At 36.8% G+C, this 21,331-nt stretch overlaps 1 protein-coding gene across 2 annotated transcripts in view; it reads left to right on the top strand.

The window, feature by feature from the left end:
- The first annotated feature begins 16,568 nt into the window (after nt 1-16,568).
- LOC128248698 (small integral membrane protein 14-like) overlaps nt 16,569-21,331 on the top strand; it is a 37,135-nt gene continuing 32,372 nt past the window's right edge. The window contains exon 1 of one of the 2 annotated variants that reach the window (XM_089361272.1): nt 16,569-16,760. The gene's annotated coding sequence lies outside the window, so the exon portion shown is untranslated. The remainder of the gene's footprint in view (nt 16,761-21,331) is intronic. The other variant, XM_089361275.1, reaches the window with a different exon arrangement.

The raw sequence follows: 21,331 nt of genomic DNA, 5'->3' as shown, positions 1-21,331 counted from the left end.
AGGGTTTTTCTCCTGTCTGTGCTTAATAGAGAGTCCCTCCTCACAATCCAATCCTGTTCTTTAGACTTGACAAATTAACAGTGACTCAGCAGGCTTAAGATAACTGCCATGACCAGCAAGCTGTAAGATTTAGATTGGAGTGGCTTTCTTCATTGTAAATTGCCTTACAGGGCTAGAGAGCTGCAACTACTCTGGAGTTGTCAAAAAGGACACCAGACTACTTGAGGGGCTACTTCCTTTGATTTGCTGTCAAGGTTGACTCCTTTGCTCTTTTCCTTTTACAAGATACTGAAAAAGTAGTAAGGGTTCGAGCTTGGAATTTCTTCCATAAAAAGTGGTTGGCGTTAGGAAAGGCATCCCTCTGTAGAAACCATGTCGAAACAAGACATGGAGCCTGGGCAGCTCTTCAGCTACACAGCTCTTGTCAAACCTTTCAATGGACATTAAATGATGATGATGATGATGATGATATTATTATTATTATTATATCCATTTCACTTCTCAGAGCTCTCAACTTCACTTGCTCTGATTAATTTTGTAAGAGTGGACAGCAGTCTGTTGTCAAAGGTCTCACAGGGTCTCTTTCCACGATACATAGCATCCAAGTACCAATCTCATGATCCTCACTGTCCCCAATAGAGTAGTCTTCTGATGTTCTACTCTCATGTCAATCCCATTTCCACCAAAGAATTTCTTAAACTTGGTTGTTAATGCTCTCAGTGCCCCTATAACTATTGTAATGACAGTTACTCTCTGAATTGCTCACATTTGTGCTATTTCATCTTTTAGTAGCTTGTGTTTTTCCATCTTTTGAGCTCTTTGTCACTCACCTGTGTATCCCCAGGTATAGGAATATCTATGATCTTGGTTTCCTTCATCCCTCATCATCATCATCATTTAAAGTCTGCTTTCCATGCTAGCATGAGTTGGACGATTTGGCTGAGGACTGGCAAACCAGATGGCTGCACCAGGCTCCAATCTGATCTGGCAGAGTTTCTACAGCTGGATGCCTTTCCTAACGCCAACCTCTCTGAGAGTGTAGTGGGTGCTTTTACATGCCACCAGCACGAGGGCCAGTCAGGCAGTACTGGCAACGGCCACGCTCAAATGATATTTTTTACGTGCCACCAGCACAAGTGCTAGTAATGCAACACTGGTCATTACTATTAATTAATTAATTAATATTATTATTATTATTATTATTATTATTATTATTATTATTATTATTATTATTATTATTATTATTATTATTATTAAGGTGGCAAGCTGGTAGAATCAGTAGCATGCTGGGCAAAATGCTTAGTCTTTACATTCAGAGCTCAAATTCCACCAAGGTCGACTTTGCTTTTCATCCTTTAGGGTGTCAATAAAATTAGTATCAGTTGAGCACTGGGGTTGGTGTAATCAACTTACCCCCTGTCCTAAACTTGTTGGCCTTGTGCTAAAATTTGAAACCATTATTATTATTATTATTATTATTATTATTATTATTATTATTATTATTATTATTATTATTATTATTATTGAGTGAGAGAGCAGTGCATGCCATCAAACTGACACTGGAGTTAAATATATGAAGCCCAGTATACCAATCTGATAAGGGTATTCCAGGCACATGCCTCACAACCAAATGTGCATGACATGGTAATCTCATATCAAGATAAACAGTGCATGACCTTGCAGGTGGGGCCAAGTTAGAATTTTTTTCAGACTGAGTAGCCCATCCCACTCAAAAGGTCCCTGAATAAAGGTTAAGGATATTAAACGAAACACCCATGTTTCTAGAAGTGAATTATCCAAACCCCAAAGAATTCCTCTCAACGCATGGCTCGTAATCAGAGGTGCACATATTTTCTGCTCATAATCAGAGATGCATATATCATCAGCCACTAAGGGACATGCTCAACTGGTTAAGGTCAAACTGACGAGCAAATTTGTGGTATTGAGCAGAATATTTGTTGTAGCCCATCTTTTATACCAAGACAAAACATGTAGATGTACTTCCAATCAGTTAAGATCAGAAGCCATGTGAGCCTCTGTCTGGTACTGCATCAGGGCAATCATCATCATCATCATCATCATTATTTACTTTTAATCTGCATGTTTGTTACAATCACTCACTGAGACATACCTAGCATCCTACAGCAAGTGAAAGATAAGAGATGTTACAGAATGACTGAAAGCTTGGGGAGGTGAAGTGGCAGGGGCAGTAGGGAAATATCTTCATGTAATACAACACATATATTTAAATTGATATGGTTTTTCTAAGGATGTGGGCAGAACTTGTCAGCACAATCTTTTGGATTTCTCTGAGACATGGTTCTCCTGGGATATTATCTAGATGTTTCTGACATTCCTTTTTTATCATACCAAGAGCACCCACAATAACAGGAACAGTTCTTGCTTTAAGATGCCACATCTTTTGTATTTCAATTTCCAGGTCCTTATATTTACTTAATTTGTCAAATTCCTTTACAGATATATTTTTGTCAGTGGGAACACTTACATCTATAAGTCTACAAGTATTTTCTTCTCTGTCTTTAATGACTATGTCTGATCAATTAGCTTGGATTGTTCTGTCAGTGTTGACTGGAAAATCCCAGAGGATAGTGATGTTTATATCAGTAAGCAGGAGTACTGATTTTGAAGTGTTTACATATTTTCCAATGTAAATACTGTCCTACCCCATCATGGAAATTTTTGTATTCGTTTGGAGTCAGCATGGGTAATCCCAAGACGAGATGGTCTATTGTTTCATCAAAATTATTGCAGAATCTGCACTTAGGGTCAGAACCGTTTTGACTGGTTTTGGTAAGCAAGCTTTGATCTTGTGCTGCCAATATGAAACCTTATTATCATTATTATTATTATTATTATTATTATTATTATTATTATTATTATTATTATATGAGTTCAGATCCTTCTGAGGTTCACTCTGCCTTTCATCCCTCCTGTGTCAATAAGGTAAAGTACCAGTCAAGAACTGTAATCAAAATAATTTTGCTAGCCTTGTGCCTAAATTAGAAACAATTATATTAAGTATGGAGGATAAGCAAAATAGATTAACTAATGGAAAAACAAAGCTTTATGGTATTTCTTCCAACTCTTGTTACCTGTTGGAAGTTGCGGTTTGGTGAGCTATTTGTGTGTGAATATGTACATAACTATATATCCATATCACTCTATTTATCTAGCTAGATGCATACACACACACAAACACATATGTTTCAATGTGTAGTTTAGTGTGTGTGTGTGTGAGAGAGAGAGAGAGAGAGAAAGAGAGGGGGGGGGGGTATGTGACTATTCTAGTGACAGCTAAAAGCATTTCAAAACCTGTTTAGATCTGCTTGGGGAGGTTAAAAGTAAAAGTATTAACTAGAATAAAATAAAGAGAGAATGAGAGAAAGTGCGAGTGAGAGGGAGAGAAAGAGATGGGGAGAGAGAAAGAGAAAGAGAGTGAGAGAGGAAAATAGAGAGAGTGTGTGTGAGAAAGAAAACAAGCTACATAATTGAGATTAAGAATTGTAGTTCTAGATTTTTCAATTTGACAACTTTACTGGTTTTCTGTTTTTAGCTACTGCATTAACACACACACACATATTTATATATAATACAAAGCAAAAATATATATGAGTTAAATTATTTTGCAAGTCCAATCCTTTTCTTAGTCATAACAATCTATCACAATGATTCTCAACTGTGGCTCTCAGGGCCTTGAGCAGCCCTCAAGCATCCTTCCAGCAGCCTTCCCTCTATAAATATAAAATTTTCTTCAATTGACTGATGTTTGATTTTTTGCAGTGCAGACTCCTAAAATATCCAGGTTTGGGATCTGGCCTGGATGTTAAACAGGTTGGGGCCACTGACCTATAGAGTAAGTGTTTATTCCTGGTTTTTATTTTTATATTTTTAATATAAAAGAAATACAGAGTGGCAATACTTGAGGCCTTTAACAGGCTCTTCCAGAATGATTGGATCGATGGTGTCCAGCTTAAACATCTATAGTTCACTGCATACCAGAAATATGTGCATGGTGAGAAAATTCCAGAAGGTTGAAATTCTGGGCAAAGTGTCTCATATAGGATCTAAGTGGTGAGAGATTGGGTATAAAGGGAGGAGAAACTTCCTGATTCAGAAGATCAGAGCCCTTGAAGTCATAATAGATGTAGCTATGATAGTAAAGGTCGCATTTGTGAGTCAGTGGTTGCACTATGTTACTGTCTATCAATTGAGTGACCTTCTTTTAAGATGATGTAGCCTAGGATGTCTGTAATTGCAGAAGCAGAAACACCATGTTATCCTTCAGGAACATTGATTTATAATGAGTAGCTTTTCCTTTGGGAGGAATTGAACTGATCACTGCAAGACAATTCATTAATTACTAAACATTGCTATTGCTAACCCACCATGCTTTTATATTCTGAGTTTTTGGATGGTTGACTTCATCCATAGCCTTGGATGTACTTAGTAAAGTCCACTCTGGTGCAAGCGTTTATGATAGTAAAAAGATTTTTTAATAAATTTTCATGGGTACAGCTGTTGCCTCTCTGGTTAAATGAAATAAAACTTAAAAAATTAAAATAGTAAAATTCTAGTAGTGCATGTTAAGTGTTTCTACTTAGGACACAACAATCCTGAAGACAGAACATACCATTGCCAAACACATAACTGATAGATTAGTTTCCTATTGGCTCTGCTATCTATTATCTTGTTTTTAATAATTCATTTAGGTTACAATTGTTTAAATTTTCTTGTTCTTCTTTAGCTTTAGAAAATCAAAATTAATTTAATTCATAGCAACGTCATTGACAAGTTTAAAAAATTGTAGATTAGTTACTGAGACTGTATAGCATTGCATATAATCACATGAGATAATTTCTTCTATTAAATTTTGAACTCCTGCAGCAGTAAAATTGATTCTCACACATGAAAAAACATACTTCCATGGTTCTGCACAGTAGAGAGAGCAAAAACTGCTCCGTCAAAATAAATTCTCATTTTCTAACTGTTTTGTTATAAAATTTATACGTAAAATCCACCATACATTCATTTTATTTTAAACTCATATGTGGCGAATTTTGATTGGTCCAAATATAAGAAGTGAGAGCCACATCGACTTAAGTATAAATGCTGATGTTCAAATAGCTTGTTATATCATCATTCAAAATTTATCATCTTATCCATGTAGTAAATAGGAAACAGAAATTTAAGAAAGAAAGAAAGCTGTTACCAGTCTATCAATCACATATTAGTTTTATTTATATAAGTTTATGACTGTTCTGGTAAGTTTAGTATGTATAATTTATAAGTTAGTATATTTTGTTAAACGGAGGGCAAGAGATGGTCAAAATGATTATTTTTTAACTGGAAATGCTATTTAGTGTTTAGATCCAACTTTTTCAGTTCTTGCATTAGGTTCCACCAGGGTTGAATTTCTTCCATCTAGGGTGGAGAAAATAAATTAGTTATAGTGAACTCAATGTAACTGTGAAACCTGACTAACACTATGCAAATATGGAAAGTGATGATGATACTTTCAAATAACGAAATATGAGAAACTGTGTGTGTGTGTGTGTTTTGTATAACAGCATTGAAATATATATACACACATACTAAGAGAGTTATTCATACACATGTACACATACAATTACAATGTTATTTCAAATATTTCTCTCACAGAATACTATATTATATATTCTCTATACAAACACTTGTAAACTGTTATACAATAAACATATCTATCCATTCAATCCTGACGTATTGATTTCTTTATCAGATATAAATATATATATGCTTGCACTATGTACGATAGGAAGTCGTATTTTTCTGAATTAAATATGTATGTGTTTGTTCACACACACTCACACACATATGTATGTATGTATGTATGTATGTATGTACATACACATGTATGTATGCATGTATGTATGTATTTACGTATGTATGTATGTATGTATGTGTGTGTGTGTTAGTATAAATGCATGTGTTCAAACACACATTGGCATGAAAACACACACGCATGTGCGCATACTCACACACACCACACACACACATTAGCATGGGTGTACACAAATGTATGTATGTATGTATCTGTGTGTCTATACACTGGGTGTTCCAAAAGTCCCTGATGGGTTTCAATTTTTAATAAGTTCCTTAACTTTACAAATAAATGCATGAAATTTTGATATGGAAATTAATATGCACAAGTCATATTTTGCAACACCACTACATCACATATGAAAAATGACATCACTAAAATGGCACCCATTTTCGGCTTCACATGCCCGTGCTCTTTCCAAAACTTGCACCATAACAGCCTCAAGAGTTTCAGACCCCACTTCTCTGATTTCTCTATTGATGTTCTCTTCCAGTTGCACCAGAATCTACAGTTTGTTGATGTAAACCCACAAGAGAAAATCTGGGCGAGTCAAGTCTGAGGAGTTGACATTGCCATAACAGGAGATTATTCTCTCTCCAAAGCAGTGCCGTAGCAACTGCATTGTTTCTCTTGTGGTATGAGCAGTTGCCCCATCTTGCTAGAACCCTGAGTGAGGTCTACTTTGAATGGCCTTCACGAACCCCAGATTTGACTAGCCTGGATTTTTTCTTGTGGGGATACCTGACAGAGAGGGTTTACATCAACAAACCAGATACCCTGGTGCAACTGAAGGAGAACATCAATAGAGAAATCAGAGAAATGGGGTCTGAAACTCTTGAGAGTGTTATGGTGCAAGTTTTGGAAAGAGCACATGTGTGCGAAGCCGAAAATGGCTGCCATTTAAGCGATGTAATTTTTCATATGTGATGTAGTGGTGTTGCAAAATTTGGCTTGTGCATATTAATTTTTATTATGTCCTTTATATTGTATCAAAATTTCATGCTGCCCTCCCTGTTTGTTTTCACTGTCCTGTTTGTGTTACCAATTTTGAACCTCTGCAAAATCCCAAATTTTATTTAATTTGCTTTGCGGGAGCAACTGTTTTATCGAAAGTGTATATTGTTGTTAAATGCTCGAAATATGAGACTAGAAAAACATCCAGCAACTAATGAAGGGTCGTTCTTTATGTTGTTTGTTTTGTTTTCCATTCGTCTCTTTCGTTGTTCAAAAGAATAGTTCATGTTCCATGTACTCGTGCTTCGTATTTTTTTGTTATTGTACACGTTTCATGACGTCCTGTGCCCACATATGCATATATGTGTAATGGTTGGATTTTAATTGTTGTCGAGGGTCACCAATTGTAACGGTTATTGTTTTTAGTTGTAGCGATGCATGTTATGGTGCAACATCATGATTGCCAGTTTGTAACGATAAAGTTTTTAGTTGTAATGATAATAATTTGCATAGAAGTCGAGGGTCACCAATTATAATGGGAGATATTAATTAGTAAATGATATTATGATTTGTCGGTGTCAGCAGTTGTGCCGATAAAACTTTGTTGTTATAACGGCATGTTGCAGGATGCGAAAGAGGAGCAATGCATGAAGTTTTAAGAAAGTATTTATTTATCGTTACATTACAATACCTTGCCTCGACGAGCAGGTTATGATAAATCCAAAAGCATGCGAAGTGAAGTTTGTGTTTGTGTCCTCTTCATTGTTTAGTAGTAATTACAGAGAGAGATAGAATGATGTTGTAAGAGAACAGAATTAGAGCTAGTGAGAGTTGTAGAGTGTGGGACGTTGTCTCACAGTTACTGACAGTAAACTTCATTTCTCCCTCTGGCCAAGGTTCTAGCTGGTCAGCCAGACTTCGTTCTCATTGAGCCATCATCATGTGACTGAACTCATTGAGTCGTCACCGACTGGTGACTGAACTGGTTGAGTCGTCACTGACTGGTGACTGAACTGAATTTTTCTTGGTGTTTTCTTGCTTTTATAACTATCTAGAAGGATAGACATATCATTGAGAACAATAGATTCAGTTGGTAGTCTCGTTATCTCTATTCTAGCTTTTGGTGAAGTAGAAGAGGTAAGAAAGGGTCAAGTGGTGAAGACATTATATTGGCCTAGCTAAAGGCATCTGGAAAATGTAAAACTGCTGTCAGAGAAAAGCCATTGTTCCACCGTGGGAAAAGTTCTGTTGCAGTGTTAATTTAAATTTGGCTATGGTTGATCGAATCTACTTCATGCATGCAAGATCCACTACATATATATACATATAGACGTAAGTATATCATTGACCGTTGACTGAACACTATTCAATTTTTTTTCTCAATTTTTTTTCTCCGTGTTTCCGTATTCTTTCTGTTGAAGAGCGTAGCTCGAAACGTCAAAGACTTTCCGTATTCCTGAGCGTCATACTAATACATCCTTTTGTTATTTACACCACCTGTCCTCATCTGTTGTTGTTTTTTCGTACATTCTCCCCTATATATGCATATGTATATGTATATTATTTATATCATTATATGATTAAACGCTACACATCCTCTTCCAAGTGTATATATATATATATATATATATATATATATATATATATATATATATATATACATGGTACTACTAAAGCAGCACGGTCCCGAATGCGCAGTCGCGCGTCCGCGCTAGCTATACTATTTTGGAATTGGTTCTCAAATTATATATAAAGCTATAAATAATAACAGGTAAATATTGGGTTTAAAAACCCTTACATACATATATATTTATATATATATATGTAAAGTGTTGACAGTCAGTTTTGACATAATAAACATATCTATTCAGTCTACCCAACATATTGATTTATATATCAGATACGTGCTTGCACTATGTAGAATATATTCATAATATACATAAATAATTCTTACATTATGATACATAAATATATGGTAGACTCTCCTGTCATAATTGACCGATGAGTGCTCCACAATTTCTTGCTGAACAATCTACACAGATGATTTGTTAATTGTGATCAAATATTTGTGCTGAGCATTAGCTCACTCCTTCCATCAAATCGATATTGCCAGTACAGGTGCACAGTGTGTCACATATCAGATGGCGAAGTGACTGTAGAGCAACATAAAATAAAGTGTCCTGCTCAAGAACACAATGCGCTGCCCTTTCTGTGAATTGAAATCACTATCTTGTGATTGTGAATGCAACACTCTAACCACTAAACCTCATGATTTCACTCACATCCACCTACCCACCCACCCACCCATCAATCCATCCATCGACTACATAAATAATATTTTTATGAACAAACAGTTACATATATATATATATATATATATATATATATATATATATATATATATAATTACATACACACACATGCACATATATATATACATGCATACATATATATATATATGTATATGCTCAGACACACTTTTATATAGGCACACATACATGCATGCATACATACATATATACATGCATGCATGCATGCATCCATACATACATACATGCCTATATGTATGTATGCATATGTAAATACAGATTGCATCAGCTTTTTGAGGTTATTTGTATGAATTTAGAAAACATTGCACAGCTCATCAAAGAAAATCTGTTTTTAAAAACAAAATTGGTACAAATAATCTTGAGAATCCTTCTGTCACACCTAATGTGTGTTTGTGTGTTTGTGTGTTTGTGTGTGTGTGTGTGTGTGTGTGTGTGTGTGTGTGTGTGTGTGTGTTATACTATTTTGGAATTGGTTCTCAAATTATATATAAAGCTATAAATAATAACAGGTAAACATTGGGTTTAAAAACCCTTTGGGATAAAAAAGATTGAAGACTGTTTGCGGGAGTTGAACCTACATGTCTTGTAAACATGTGATCAACAATATAAGTGTATGTAAGCATATGCACGCATGCATGTATTTATGTATGTATGTATGTATGTGTGTATGTGTGTGTGTGTGTGTGTGTGTGTGTGTATGTGTACCCTCCTTATCACACACACACACACATACACATGTGCACAACTCCATTTTGACATCCAGTTTTCTATGCTTGCCATTAGTTTGTTGAAATTCACTGAGGCAGATTTTTCAATGGCTGGATGGTCTTTCTGTCACCATCATTCCTCTGTTGCCAAGTAAGGTAACCGTCATGCACATTGTAGGTAGGCATGTTGGTAACATAGGTACCATGACATTTTTATTAGAAATATGGTTAAGTTGTCATACTCCACCACACCAAACATAAGGCTAAAGGATAAAGCTCCTTCCTGAGTCATATAGACTCATGGCATATATACTCCCCTCTGGGCAGGATACCAGTCTGTTACAGGAATACTTACATTTGCCAGCTGAGAGAACTTGAGCAATGTGAAATGAAGTGTTTTGTTTAAGAATATAATGCATTGTTCATCTAGGAACTGAAACCACAATCTTACAATTATGAGTCCAACACCCTAACCACTAAACCATGCACCTCCACTACACCAAACATGGCCAGCATTCATCATCATCATTGTGGATAGGACGATTTGACTGAAGACTGGTGAACCAGATGGCTACACCAGGTTCCAATCTGATTTGGCAGAGTTTCTACAGCTGGATGCCCTTCCTAACACCAACCACAACGAGAGTGTAGTGGGTGCTTTTACGTGCCACTGGCATGAAGGCCAGTCAGGTGGTACTGGCAATGGCCACGCTCAAAATGGTGTTTTTTACGTGCCACCTGCACAGGAGCCAGTCCAGCGGCACTGGCAACGATCTCGCTCAAATGTCTTTACACGTGCCAGGAAGGCGACACTGGGCACAGGTGCCATCACGATTTCGCTTTTGCTTGCCCCAACAGGTCTTCGCAAGCCAAACACTGAACCACCTCAGGGATGGAAGTAAGCAGTTCTAAAGGTATCCAAAGAAGAGATCTCTCTTGCAATTGTGTATACAGTGGAGCTCACTTCAATAAGATCCAGGGCAGTAATGCCACTGGTCAAGAAATGGGAAGGAAATAGGTGAAGGAGGCATATAAATAACATCACTGATGCATGTCATTCAAGAGCAGTGGTTCCCAACCCTTTTATTTGAATGAGTTTTTCCATGGACCCCTTTTAATATACTTATCCTTATGTGTGTGTGTGTGTGTGTGTGTGTGTGTGTGTGTGTGTGTGTGTATACATGAAATTTTAAATTCAGTTCATGGACCCCCAGTTCTACCTTTGCGGACCGCCAGGGATCGGTGGAGCTCTGGTTGGGTACCACTGTTCTAGAGTAACCAATCAGCTTGGTACTCTAAAGATCTTTACTGTGATTAGCACAACAAACTGACCTTACAACTCTGGTCTCTCACCTATGAAATGTAGCTGTAGAATTCTTTTGGAATACTCCCTAAAGGGACACTACATGCAAGCCAACAAAGTATACAAATGTGTGGTAGAGATGCAGAATGAGAGGCAAATATTATATAGCAGTTCTGTAAAGTGGTTGGCATTATGGCATCCATCTATAGAAACCATGCCAAAGCAGACATTGAAGCAAGACACAGTCATCTGATATACCAGAACCTGTCAAACCATCCAAACAACACCAACCAAACATGATGGATGTTAAAAGATGATAAGGATGATGCTGACAATGATATTTATATCTTTACTATTTTTAATCAGAATTTACAAAACAACTTAAAGTGGATCACTTTGTAACTTCTGCTGATTAAAGATAATACAAAAATATATGTACACATGATTTCAATTCTTCTTATTCCTTTTGTACTATCAAACTTCTCTCTCTCTCTCTCTTTCTTTCTCTCTCTCTCTCTTTCTTTCTTTCTCTCTCTCTCTCTCTCTCTCTCTCTAAATATATATATATATATATGTGTGAGTGTCTTAATCAAGTAATTAAGAAAATTTATACAAGGTCTCAAGCCTTTGGAATCTAGAGCAATACTCTTAATTCTGGTGATCTGAGTTTCACAACAAAATACTATCACTTCCACTGTTTCAAGTACACAGAAAGGGCATTACAGATAAGAATGGCTTAATTCTCTGGTTTCATTGCAAACATGAAAACTTTAGGCATCTTCCTCTTGTGCTTTCTTTCTTTTTCTAAATGTTTAATTTGTTTATTTATTGTTTATTTTAGCAATCAGGTCATCATTAAATTTAACAGCTGAACTACAACACACACACACATACTGGAGGTGTATTTGAGCAGAGAAATGATCTGATGTGAAACTGTGTTGAAACTAAAACAATTGCTGTGTGAAAGACATGTATAAGCCATTTAAAAACACACAAAGACTGTTCATTTCACTGGAACATTGATTCTTAGGTGCTTTTTGTGACCTGATTACTAACATTATAACATCTACATATAGTTTCTTGTGAAGTTTGGTTCATATAGGTATGTAGTTTGATCAATAAGTATCTGCACTGTTGCCATAATAACGAAGTTAAAGCACACTGAGTGAAGCCACTTGGCACAGATTGACCTTGAACTCTGCTGTGCATGCACACTAAGTTTTAATGGTCTAGCTCACTTCTACAGTTTACAGCAGCGCTTGGAAGGAACGCGTGTAGTGTGTGATCATCACATTGACCATGAATCTGCCTCAAATTTTGCCAAAAGCTTGGCAGTACCTGCTCAGAAGGCCTATGCAAGGTTGCAGAAAATGTATGGAGAGAAGTGTATGAGCCGAAAAAATGTCGATAGTGACGAACGTTCTGGGAGACCTACAACCAACAGAACTGAGAAAAACATCACAGATGTGTGTGCAGCTGTGAGGACAAATCGTTGAATCATCATCTGTAAGTTATCAGAGGACGTGCAGATTAGCTCAGTCCATTATCACTGAAGATTTGGTTATGAGACACGTGTCTGCCAAGTTTGTACCAAAACTGCTTTCAGCTGATGAAGCACCTGCCAATGCTACACAGCTTGTGCAGCAGTTTTTGGCTAGGCACAGCATTCCTCAGATCTAACTGCTACTGTACTCCTCAGATTTCACCCCTTCCAACTTTTTCCCCTTTCCAAAAATCAAATCCTGCTTGAAAGGAAGAAGATTTCAGGACTTCAAGGAAATAAAGTTTAATGCGACGAGGCAGCTGCTGATTATCCCAGAAAACAAGTTCCAGGAATGCTTCCATCAATGGAAACAATGCTGGATTAAGTTTGTGGCTTCTGAAGGGGACTAAATGCAAAATTGGTAGAAGTTGTATGTTTGCTTTTACAGCACCAGTCAGGATACTTATTGATCAAATCTTGTATATATACACACACATATATAAAGATATATATATATATATATATATATATATATATACACATGCACACATACTGTGGTATCTTGACTTATGAGTGTTCCAACTAACGAGTTTTTCAAGATATGATACCCTACCACTAGTTGGCATAGTGAATGCCACAGTGAATGTCGTAACATCCGTCTCACTTGATGGCTAGACAGATATGCACGTTAGCAAGTGCGAAGATCATTAGTAGATGGATAGCTAGATAGACATGTGCGTTAGCAAGTGTGAAGATCGTTAGTGGATCATTAGCTAGACGGGTGGTAAAATGCTTACTTAGTAGTCGCAGGCTACAGAAGCATCAGTGTTGTGCTCACAATAGTGCTTGCAGTTACTTTGCAAAACTTCATTTTTCCAACCATGGATCTAAAGAAAGTGAGTGCGAAGGACAGTGGTGAGAAAAAGAAGTGGATGATGTGCATTGAATTTGACTATCAAAAAACATGACCAAGGTGTGCATGCAGTCAACATGGCAAAGTTGTACAAGTATAGCACTTCTATGATCTGCACCATCCTGAAGCAGAAGGAGTCAATAAAGGCTATAACACCAGCCAAAGGCATTAAGATAATTTGTAGACAGCAGACATCTATCCATGAAAATATGGAAAAGCTGCTGATAGTGTGGTAGACAGAGAAACAGCTTGCAAGAGATACTGTGACAGAGGCTGTAATCTGCAAGAAGGCACGAGCTATTTATGCTGATTTGCTGTAGCAGACTCCCGGCACTTGTACGGACAGGGTATCAGGTTAGCCATTTAAAGCTAGTTGGGGCTGGTTTGAGAATTTTAAAAAGAGGCCCAGCATTCACCCCCTTGTCAGGTATAGTGAAACAGAGAGAGTGGATATGAAGGCAGCTGAGGATTACCTCAAAACTTTTGCCGGAATTATAGCAGCCAAAGGATACATCCCCCAGCAAGTCTTCAACTGTAATGAGACAAGACTTTCTGGGAAGAAGATGCCAAGGAGGACTTATATAATGGCAGAGGAGAAGAGGATGCTAGGCCACAAACCCATGATGGATAAGCTAACCCTTGCACTGTGTGCCAATGTAAGCGGCAACTGCAAGATTAAGCTGTTGCTCATTAATCATTCAGAAAACCCCAGAGACTAAGTCACATAAGATTCTGAAAGGAAAACTGCAGGTTATGTGGAAGGCAAATCCAAGGGCGTGGGTCACAGGCAGTTCTTTGTGGAGTGGGTGAACTTCGTCTTTGGTCCTGACATTAAGAAATATCTCCAGGAAAATAACCTGCCGCTGCAAGCTCTTCTCATCCTGGACAATGCACCTGCTCATCCACCTAACCTCGAAGATGACATCCTCAAAGGGTTTAAGTTTAAGTTTATAAAAGTTCTCTCTCTCTCTCTATATATATATTTATTCTCTCTCTCTCTCTATATATATATATATTTATTTATTCTCTCTCTCTCTCTCTCTCTCTCTATATATATATATATATATATATGTAGTGTAGTATATTGCCACTTAAGTGTGGCTGACCCCTAGGGGTGGATGTTACTGTTGCTTTTAGCCCCAGGAGGACATCTCCTCCAGCTGGCTTATCGACACATTACTGTGTCCTGTTTGCCAGGACACATTTAGAGAATTAACATATATATATGTAGTTATGGTATATTCTGTTAAGAACATAGTAGAGTACAGTATAAAGCTCATCCACCTTCAATTTACCCTGTGCTATCCAGTAGCAGTATTATATGTACTTCCTGATTTGGCATGGTTTCAATGGTTGGATGCCCTTCCTAATGCCAACCACTCCAAGAGTGTAATGGGTGCTTTTAAGTGCCACCAGCATGGGTACCAGTAGCATGACACTAGTATCTTCCACAACTACAATTTCACTTGGTTTGATGGCTCTTCTTCTTCTTGAGCATGGCATAATTTTTCATTGCCTCCATGAGACTCAATGTTCAAAAGGTGCATTTTACATGCCACTGGCATCAGCCACATTGCCTCCGTGAAGCCCAATGCTCAGGTGTTTTTTATGTGCCACCAGTACAGATGCCAGTATCTTCCACAACTACAATTTTGCTTGGCTTGATGAGTTTTCTTGGCATAATACCAAAGGTTTCAGTCATTTGTCATTGTCTTCATGAGGCCTAATGATTGAAAGGTACTTTTTACATGCCACCAGCATGGGTGCCAGTTATATGACCCCAGTATTGGTTATGATTACGATTTCACTTGACTTGAGGGGTTTTCTCAAGCATGGCATATGGCAAAAAGTCTCAGTCACTAACCATTGCCACTGTGAGGCCCAAAATTCAAAGATCATGCTTCACCACCTTGTCCCATGTCTTCCTGGGTCTACCTCTACCACAGGTTCCCTCCACAGTTAGAGATTGGCTCTTCTTTACACAGCTGTCCTCGTCCATATGCATCACAAGACCATACCAATGCAGTCGTCTCTCTTGCACACCACATCTGATGCCTCTTATGCCCATTTTCTCTCTCAAAATGCTTACACTCTATTGTACATGCACACTGACATTGCGCATCCAGCAAACCATGCTAGTTTCATTTCTTTCAAGCTTACATATGTCCTCTACTGTCACAGCCCATGTTTCACTGCCGTGTAGCATAGCTGTTCGCACACAGGCATCATACAGTCTGATTTTCACTCTGAGGGAGAGGCCCTTCGTTACCAGCAGAAGTAACAGCTCTCTGAACATTTAAGCATCCTGATGGGCTGGGGGCTTTCCCTGTCTTCATGTCTTTAATTGTTTTATCTATACACACACACACATATATATATACAAACATTTTTATATACTAAAACATTATATATAGATGTATATGTGTGTGTGTGTGAGAGAGTGTGAGAGAGAGAGAGAGAGAGAAAGAGAGAGCATGCGTCTTTATTTTTAATCGGCAGAAAATTGAAAAAGGGTCTCAAGGGCCGAGAGTTTCGTGTATAGTACTTTTAAAACTTTGTTAAGAACCAAGCACAAAGCCAACGGTACTTGAGTCACTTTTAGTTTGTGTCTTTGGCCTGTTATCAACTATAGTTGAATATAGGTGAAAATGTCATATTTCAGTGAAACCAGGGATAAAAACTAATAAAAAGACACGAAAGTATGATTAACGTTGTAATGATGTTTTTCTTTTCTGTTTTCCTTACTGTTTTTGCTGAAGTATTTTTTCTTAAGTAAATCATAATTACAAATAACAAAAAAGAAAAAAAAAGAAAAGAAAAATAGTATTATGAAATCAGCATGTGTACCGAAAATGCTGTTGCAATAAGTAGAATAGTCAAACAAAAGTTTATGTATTTATTTCAGATTATAACTTACAAATACTGCAGGATCTCGAGCCGGAGTGATTCTGGCCTACATACGGGCTTCCAGATAATAAAAAAATAACCTGACGTGGCTCCATTGATGATTTGTCATTAGAGAGAGAGAAAGCGAGAGTCAGAGGGTAGTGTTGTTTCGCCACTGATTACAATCTGTTTGATAAGCTCCCTCTTCGCAAATCTCATCAGCGTTTGGTATTATTATTATCACCAACATTTACTACGATAATTATTATCTTTTTCATCTCCTGAACGGTAAATTATATATACCTCGTTAGTACTTTTCAATTCTCATTTGTTTCTTTATCTGTATATGTATTTTGATACTGTCTCTCCTCTATTGTTTACATGGTGCTATTATTTTCTCGCCTCACAATATTTCATGTGCACTTTTAGAGCATACTCATCCCTTATTGCTGTGGACTATATTTGATTTTGCATTACAATTTCTATTTCAGTAACAAATGTTTTTTACGAGAGCCCAATGAACAAACAGACAACTAATTCTCCTGTGTACATAACTACAAACACAAGTTGTTGCTTCATGAGGAATCTCTGAGCTGACATACGTTTATATTTATTTCATTGTATGCATATTTACGCAAACAACACGCACAAACATGCATACATATGTAGTCATCGAAATCAAAGCACAATATCTAATCTTTTATCTTATGAAGTACCGTTAGTGCCATTTTCTAATAGATTTATTCCTATTTTCTGTTTGTATATATTTAGGTATTAAATTAATATATAAGTATATATATTTTAGCATTAATTTCTGAAACCTTTTCTATAAATTAATTTTAATTTTTCCTGATGCTATATCGTTTATATATTTCCGTATTCTGTTGCCATTTACATTCATTAGCTTTTGATATTCTTTCTGTCTTGAGAAATGTCAAAAGCTCTACATAGCCGCTTAGGTCGATTCTGTTTTTATATAATGTCAATGTCGACTGCATTTTAAAACTGAAAGCTGTTGCTCTTTTACTTTTGGTTTTATTTCCTGTTGGCCATTTATAAAAACACAAACAATTCTTGTCTTCCTTTGCGGGCACGCTCGCACACCCATATATATATATATATATATATATATATATATATATATATATATATATATTTGTGTGTGTCTGTGTGTGTATAAAGTTATGTGTATAATAAATTGCCCTCATAAAATAAAAATTGAGCCTCAAATTTTAGTTTAAAATGTGGTCAATATTGACATTATATGAAACACAAAATCGACCGAAACGGATATGTATGTGAATGGATATCTATCTATCTATCTATCTATATGTGTGTGTGTGTGTGTGGAAAGTTCTATTATAAATGTAAACAATATCAGTTTTAAAATTTGAAGGAATTACTTGCCCCTTGCTAGGTGGAAAATATGCCTACATATATGTGTGTATGTGTATGTTTGTGTGCATGTGCATTGGTCATATGTGAGATAAAGCCAACGGGAGAGCCAGTACGAGGTCAATAGACCTGCTAGAAATAGACTCCAAATTTCCTAAAATCACAATGTAGTCATTAAAGAAGCGCACATTGGACAATGTAACCAAGGTACACAATATTTGAAAATTGATAGGATGGTCGTTGCTGGAACACTTTCGATTCTGGGTCTCGTCAGGTACAGCTGATCCCACCCTAAAAAAAATCAACAGGAATGTATTCAGATCTAAAGATTTCGTGCGATCGATCTTATAGTCGATTGAATTCATCAGTGGATCATGGAGAAATGTCTCTTCTTAACTCGTTAATGAATTATATTCCACCATAAAGTCGACTATAAGGAAACACTAAGATCCGAATATGTATGTACATAGTGTGTTTACCTTTAGTATGTACGAGCCAACGAAGGCGTCTCTGAGTAACGATCGAACTGCTGGAAAAGGCGATGAAATCCCCTCACCCCACCCCCATCCAAACATCATAAAACAAGGAAGGACATATTAGATTGTGGTAGTCTTAGATAGCTCGCAAACAGTGGGGCATTCAGCATTAGAATGCTCCTTTTGATCATAGGTCTACCCGATCAGCTTGACCTGGGGTGAACACCATTTCTAACAAGACATTTTTATATTGAGATATATAGCATCACGAAATAAACAGAAACGATATGTAAATAAGTGTATGTGTATATGAATGTGTTTATATGTGTGTGTCATACATACATATATATATAATGTGTGTGTGTGTGTATTTATATAATACATGTATATATAATATGCATGATTTATAACATGTGCACACACACACACACACACACACACACACACACACACAAATGTAAAGTATTTAGTACGACTGGATGGAAGACTTAGCAATCATAAATACAGGTGTAACATACAATTTCATCACCCTAGGAGTTAAAAATTGATAAAATTAGACCAGATACAGCTGATGTGTACTTTTAAAAAGTTTTTATTATTACTATGATTATTATTATTTTATTTCTAAGTCAACACGTTCTGTCCTCGTTCTATTTTTATTTCTTGGTTTAACTCGCCAGCTAGCAGAATTGTTAAAGCATCGGAAAATGCCTTGCGACTTTTGTTCCGGTTATTTTACATTCCGAGGTCAACTTCGCCAATCATCCTTTTAGGAATCAATAAAGTAAAGTACCAGTCAAATATGCTGGGGTTGATGTAATCGACTTACTAAAATTGCTGGTCTTGTACCAACATTTGAAAATTATTATTGTTGTGTGACTTTATTACTAAACTAAAACTTGAATATTACTCAAAGTTTTGAGCATACTTTGAATGCAGTCAAAGCATTGTGTATCCTTCACTTTTTAATATGGTAGGATTTGACTTGAGAGAGATGTGGCTACCATTTCTAGCTGCCTGAGTGACTATAAGAAGGCCTTATTGCTGGTGCATTTGATAGCAATCTTTGTACATGCCGTTTATTTACGTTTATTTATCAATTTCTATTTCACGTATTTTGTTTGAGCTATAAGTTAATACAATATAACTTTTATTTGGAATTATTTAGCTTTTTTTGAAATAGCTTCACTCTTAATAACCACAAATATTTTTTAGAGGGAATTAAAATATTTGTGGTCCTACATCGCAGTAGATTTGTGAAAACGACAATGAATACAGTAAAATTGCTGTGGGAAGTGGAATATCCCACATTTGGGTTAGAGTCCTTCTTCAGAATAATGATGACATGAGGGAAACGAAGACAGTTTTGCATCCTGTTTTTGAGAAACTGTCTCGCCGACGATTCAACACCTGCCTATACATTAATAGCTCTACACCTGTCACTGAGCTTTTTAAAAACTTCTGATACACAATCTTCTTCATATGTTGCATCATCTGCGAACTTTGTGGTACATTTAACATTAAACGAACAAGCTGTCGCCATGTCAGTACTATTGGGTGCATATTCAAAGCACACAGTTATGTATGCCAGGCTAACCTGTCGCCACATATTTCAACACAACTGGCCACTCCTTTAATGATTTATTGGTTAATGGCATCGCTGTATATCATTGATCCACATACTCAAAGAAACAGAAGGAACACCATTTCATGTTCAAACTTGGAGCCATGTCACTAATGTTTCCTTCTCTTTCTACACTGCCTCTTAGTTCCCATTCTTATCCTTCATTTTCCCTCTCACCTCAATTTTTGCTGCATATGATGTTGCAGACATGACTGCATAGCTAGAATGTTCAGTTATTACCCATTTGGTCTTGGGTTCTGTCTCACTGTGCAGCATCTTGGGCAAGTGTCTTCTACTACAGTCTTGGGCCAACCAAAGCTATGTGAGTGAATTTGGTAAGTGGAAATTGAAAGTTTTCCATGTGTATGTGTGAAAGTGTTCATGATTTTTAACTAAGGGAAATTTATCTTCTCTTAGCCTGCATGTGATCCTGCCAGGGCAGCTATAGTTTTCACTGAGTCACTATATGGAATTTCTACCTACTCTTTTCTGTATATTGAGCTTGGGCATTTCCTTGATGTTAATAGGGTCCTATCTTATTTCCTACTTACTAAGTTACCTTTTAAGGCCTAATTTCCAGGTTTTGCTTCCAGGTTTGGAATTTCTTGTAAGTATTTAACAGATTCAGTTATATGAACTTGGTCATCAGCATATAGTAATTCTCACACACAGCTGTTCTTAAAACTCCTCTGTTATGGCCTGGAGTGCTGTAACAAGAGGGGTTTGACAAATGAGCCCTAACAACCCCTTCCTGCTCACTAAATTTGTTGATCCATCTCATTGCTGCCATATTACTGATTGCGTCTCTACATAGTTTATTTAAGTAATACACCTACTCTTAGTTTTCTTTGTGACTACCAGTTTCCAGAACATGGAACTTTTTCAAACATCTCCAGTTTGAAGAATTTTGGATATAGAGTCTTACTGCTGTACTTCTACAATTGTCTCACTAAGAAGGAGATATTATTCTTTCTCCTGACCCAAAACTGAACTGCATATCATCTAGGTCAATTCTGTTTAATCAGGCTCCTTGATATCTTACCTCACATACACAGCACACATCTGCTTGCCTCTACATTCCATCCATATTTACCTTTTATTGTATTAATATTTATAGTGCAGCCCTAAAACTTTTAACCTGACAGGAAGTTGGGTTAGGTAGGTAGCTCAATGTTAGTTTTCTGTTTATGAAGAAAGTTTATATAATAATTTGATGACAGTCAGTGGACTGCAATGTCAAAACCAAGAAACATGTAAGCATACACTCCAACACACACACACACAAAGGCTTCCATCAGTTTCCATCAATCAAATCCACTTACAAGACTTTGGTTGGTCAGGGCTGTAGTGGAGGACACTTGTCTGAGGTATTATACAGTGGG

This window comes from Octopus bimaculoides, chromosome 1 (assembly GCF_046866305.1).
Source record: "Octopus bimaculoides isolate indiv1 chromosome 1, ASM4686630v1, whole genome shotgun sequence".
NCBI classification, from domain to species: domain Eukaryota; kingdom Metazoa; phylum Mollusca; class Cephalopoda; order Octopoda; family Octopodidae; genus Octopus; species Octopus bimaculoides.
This window is presented reverse-complemented; position numbering and strand designations above follow the sequence as displayed.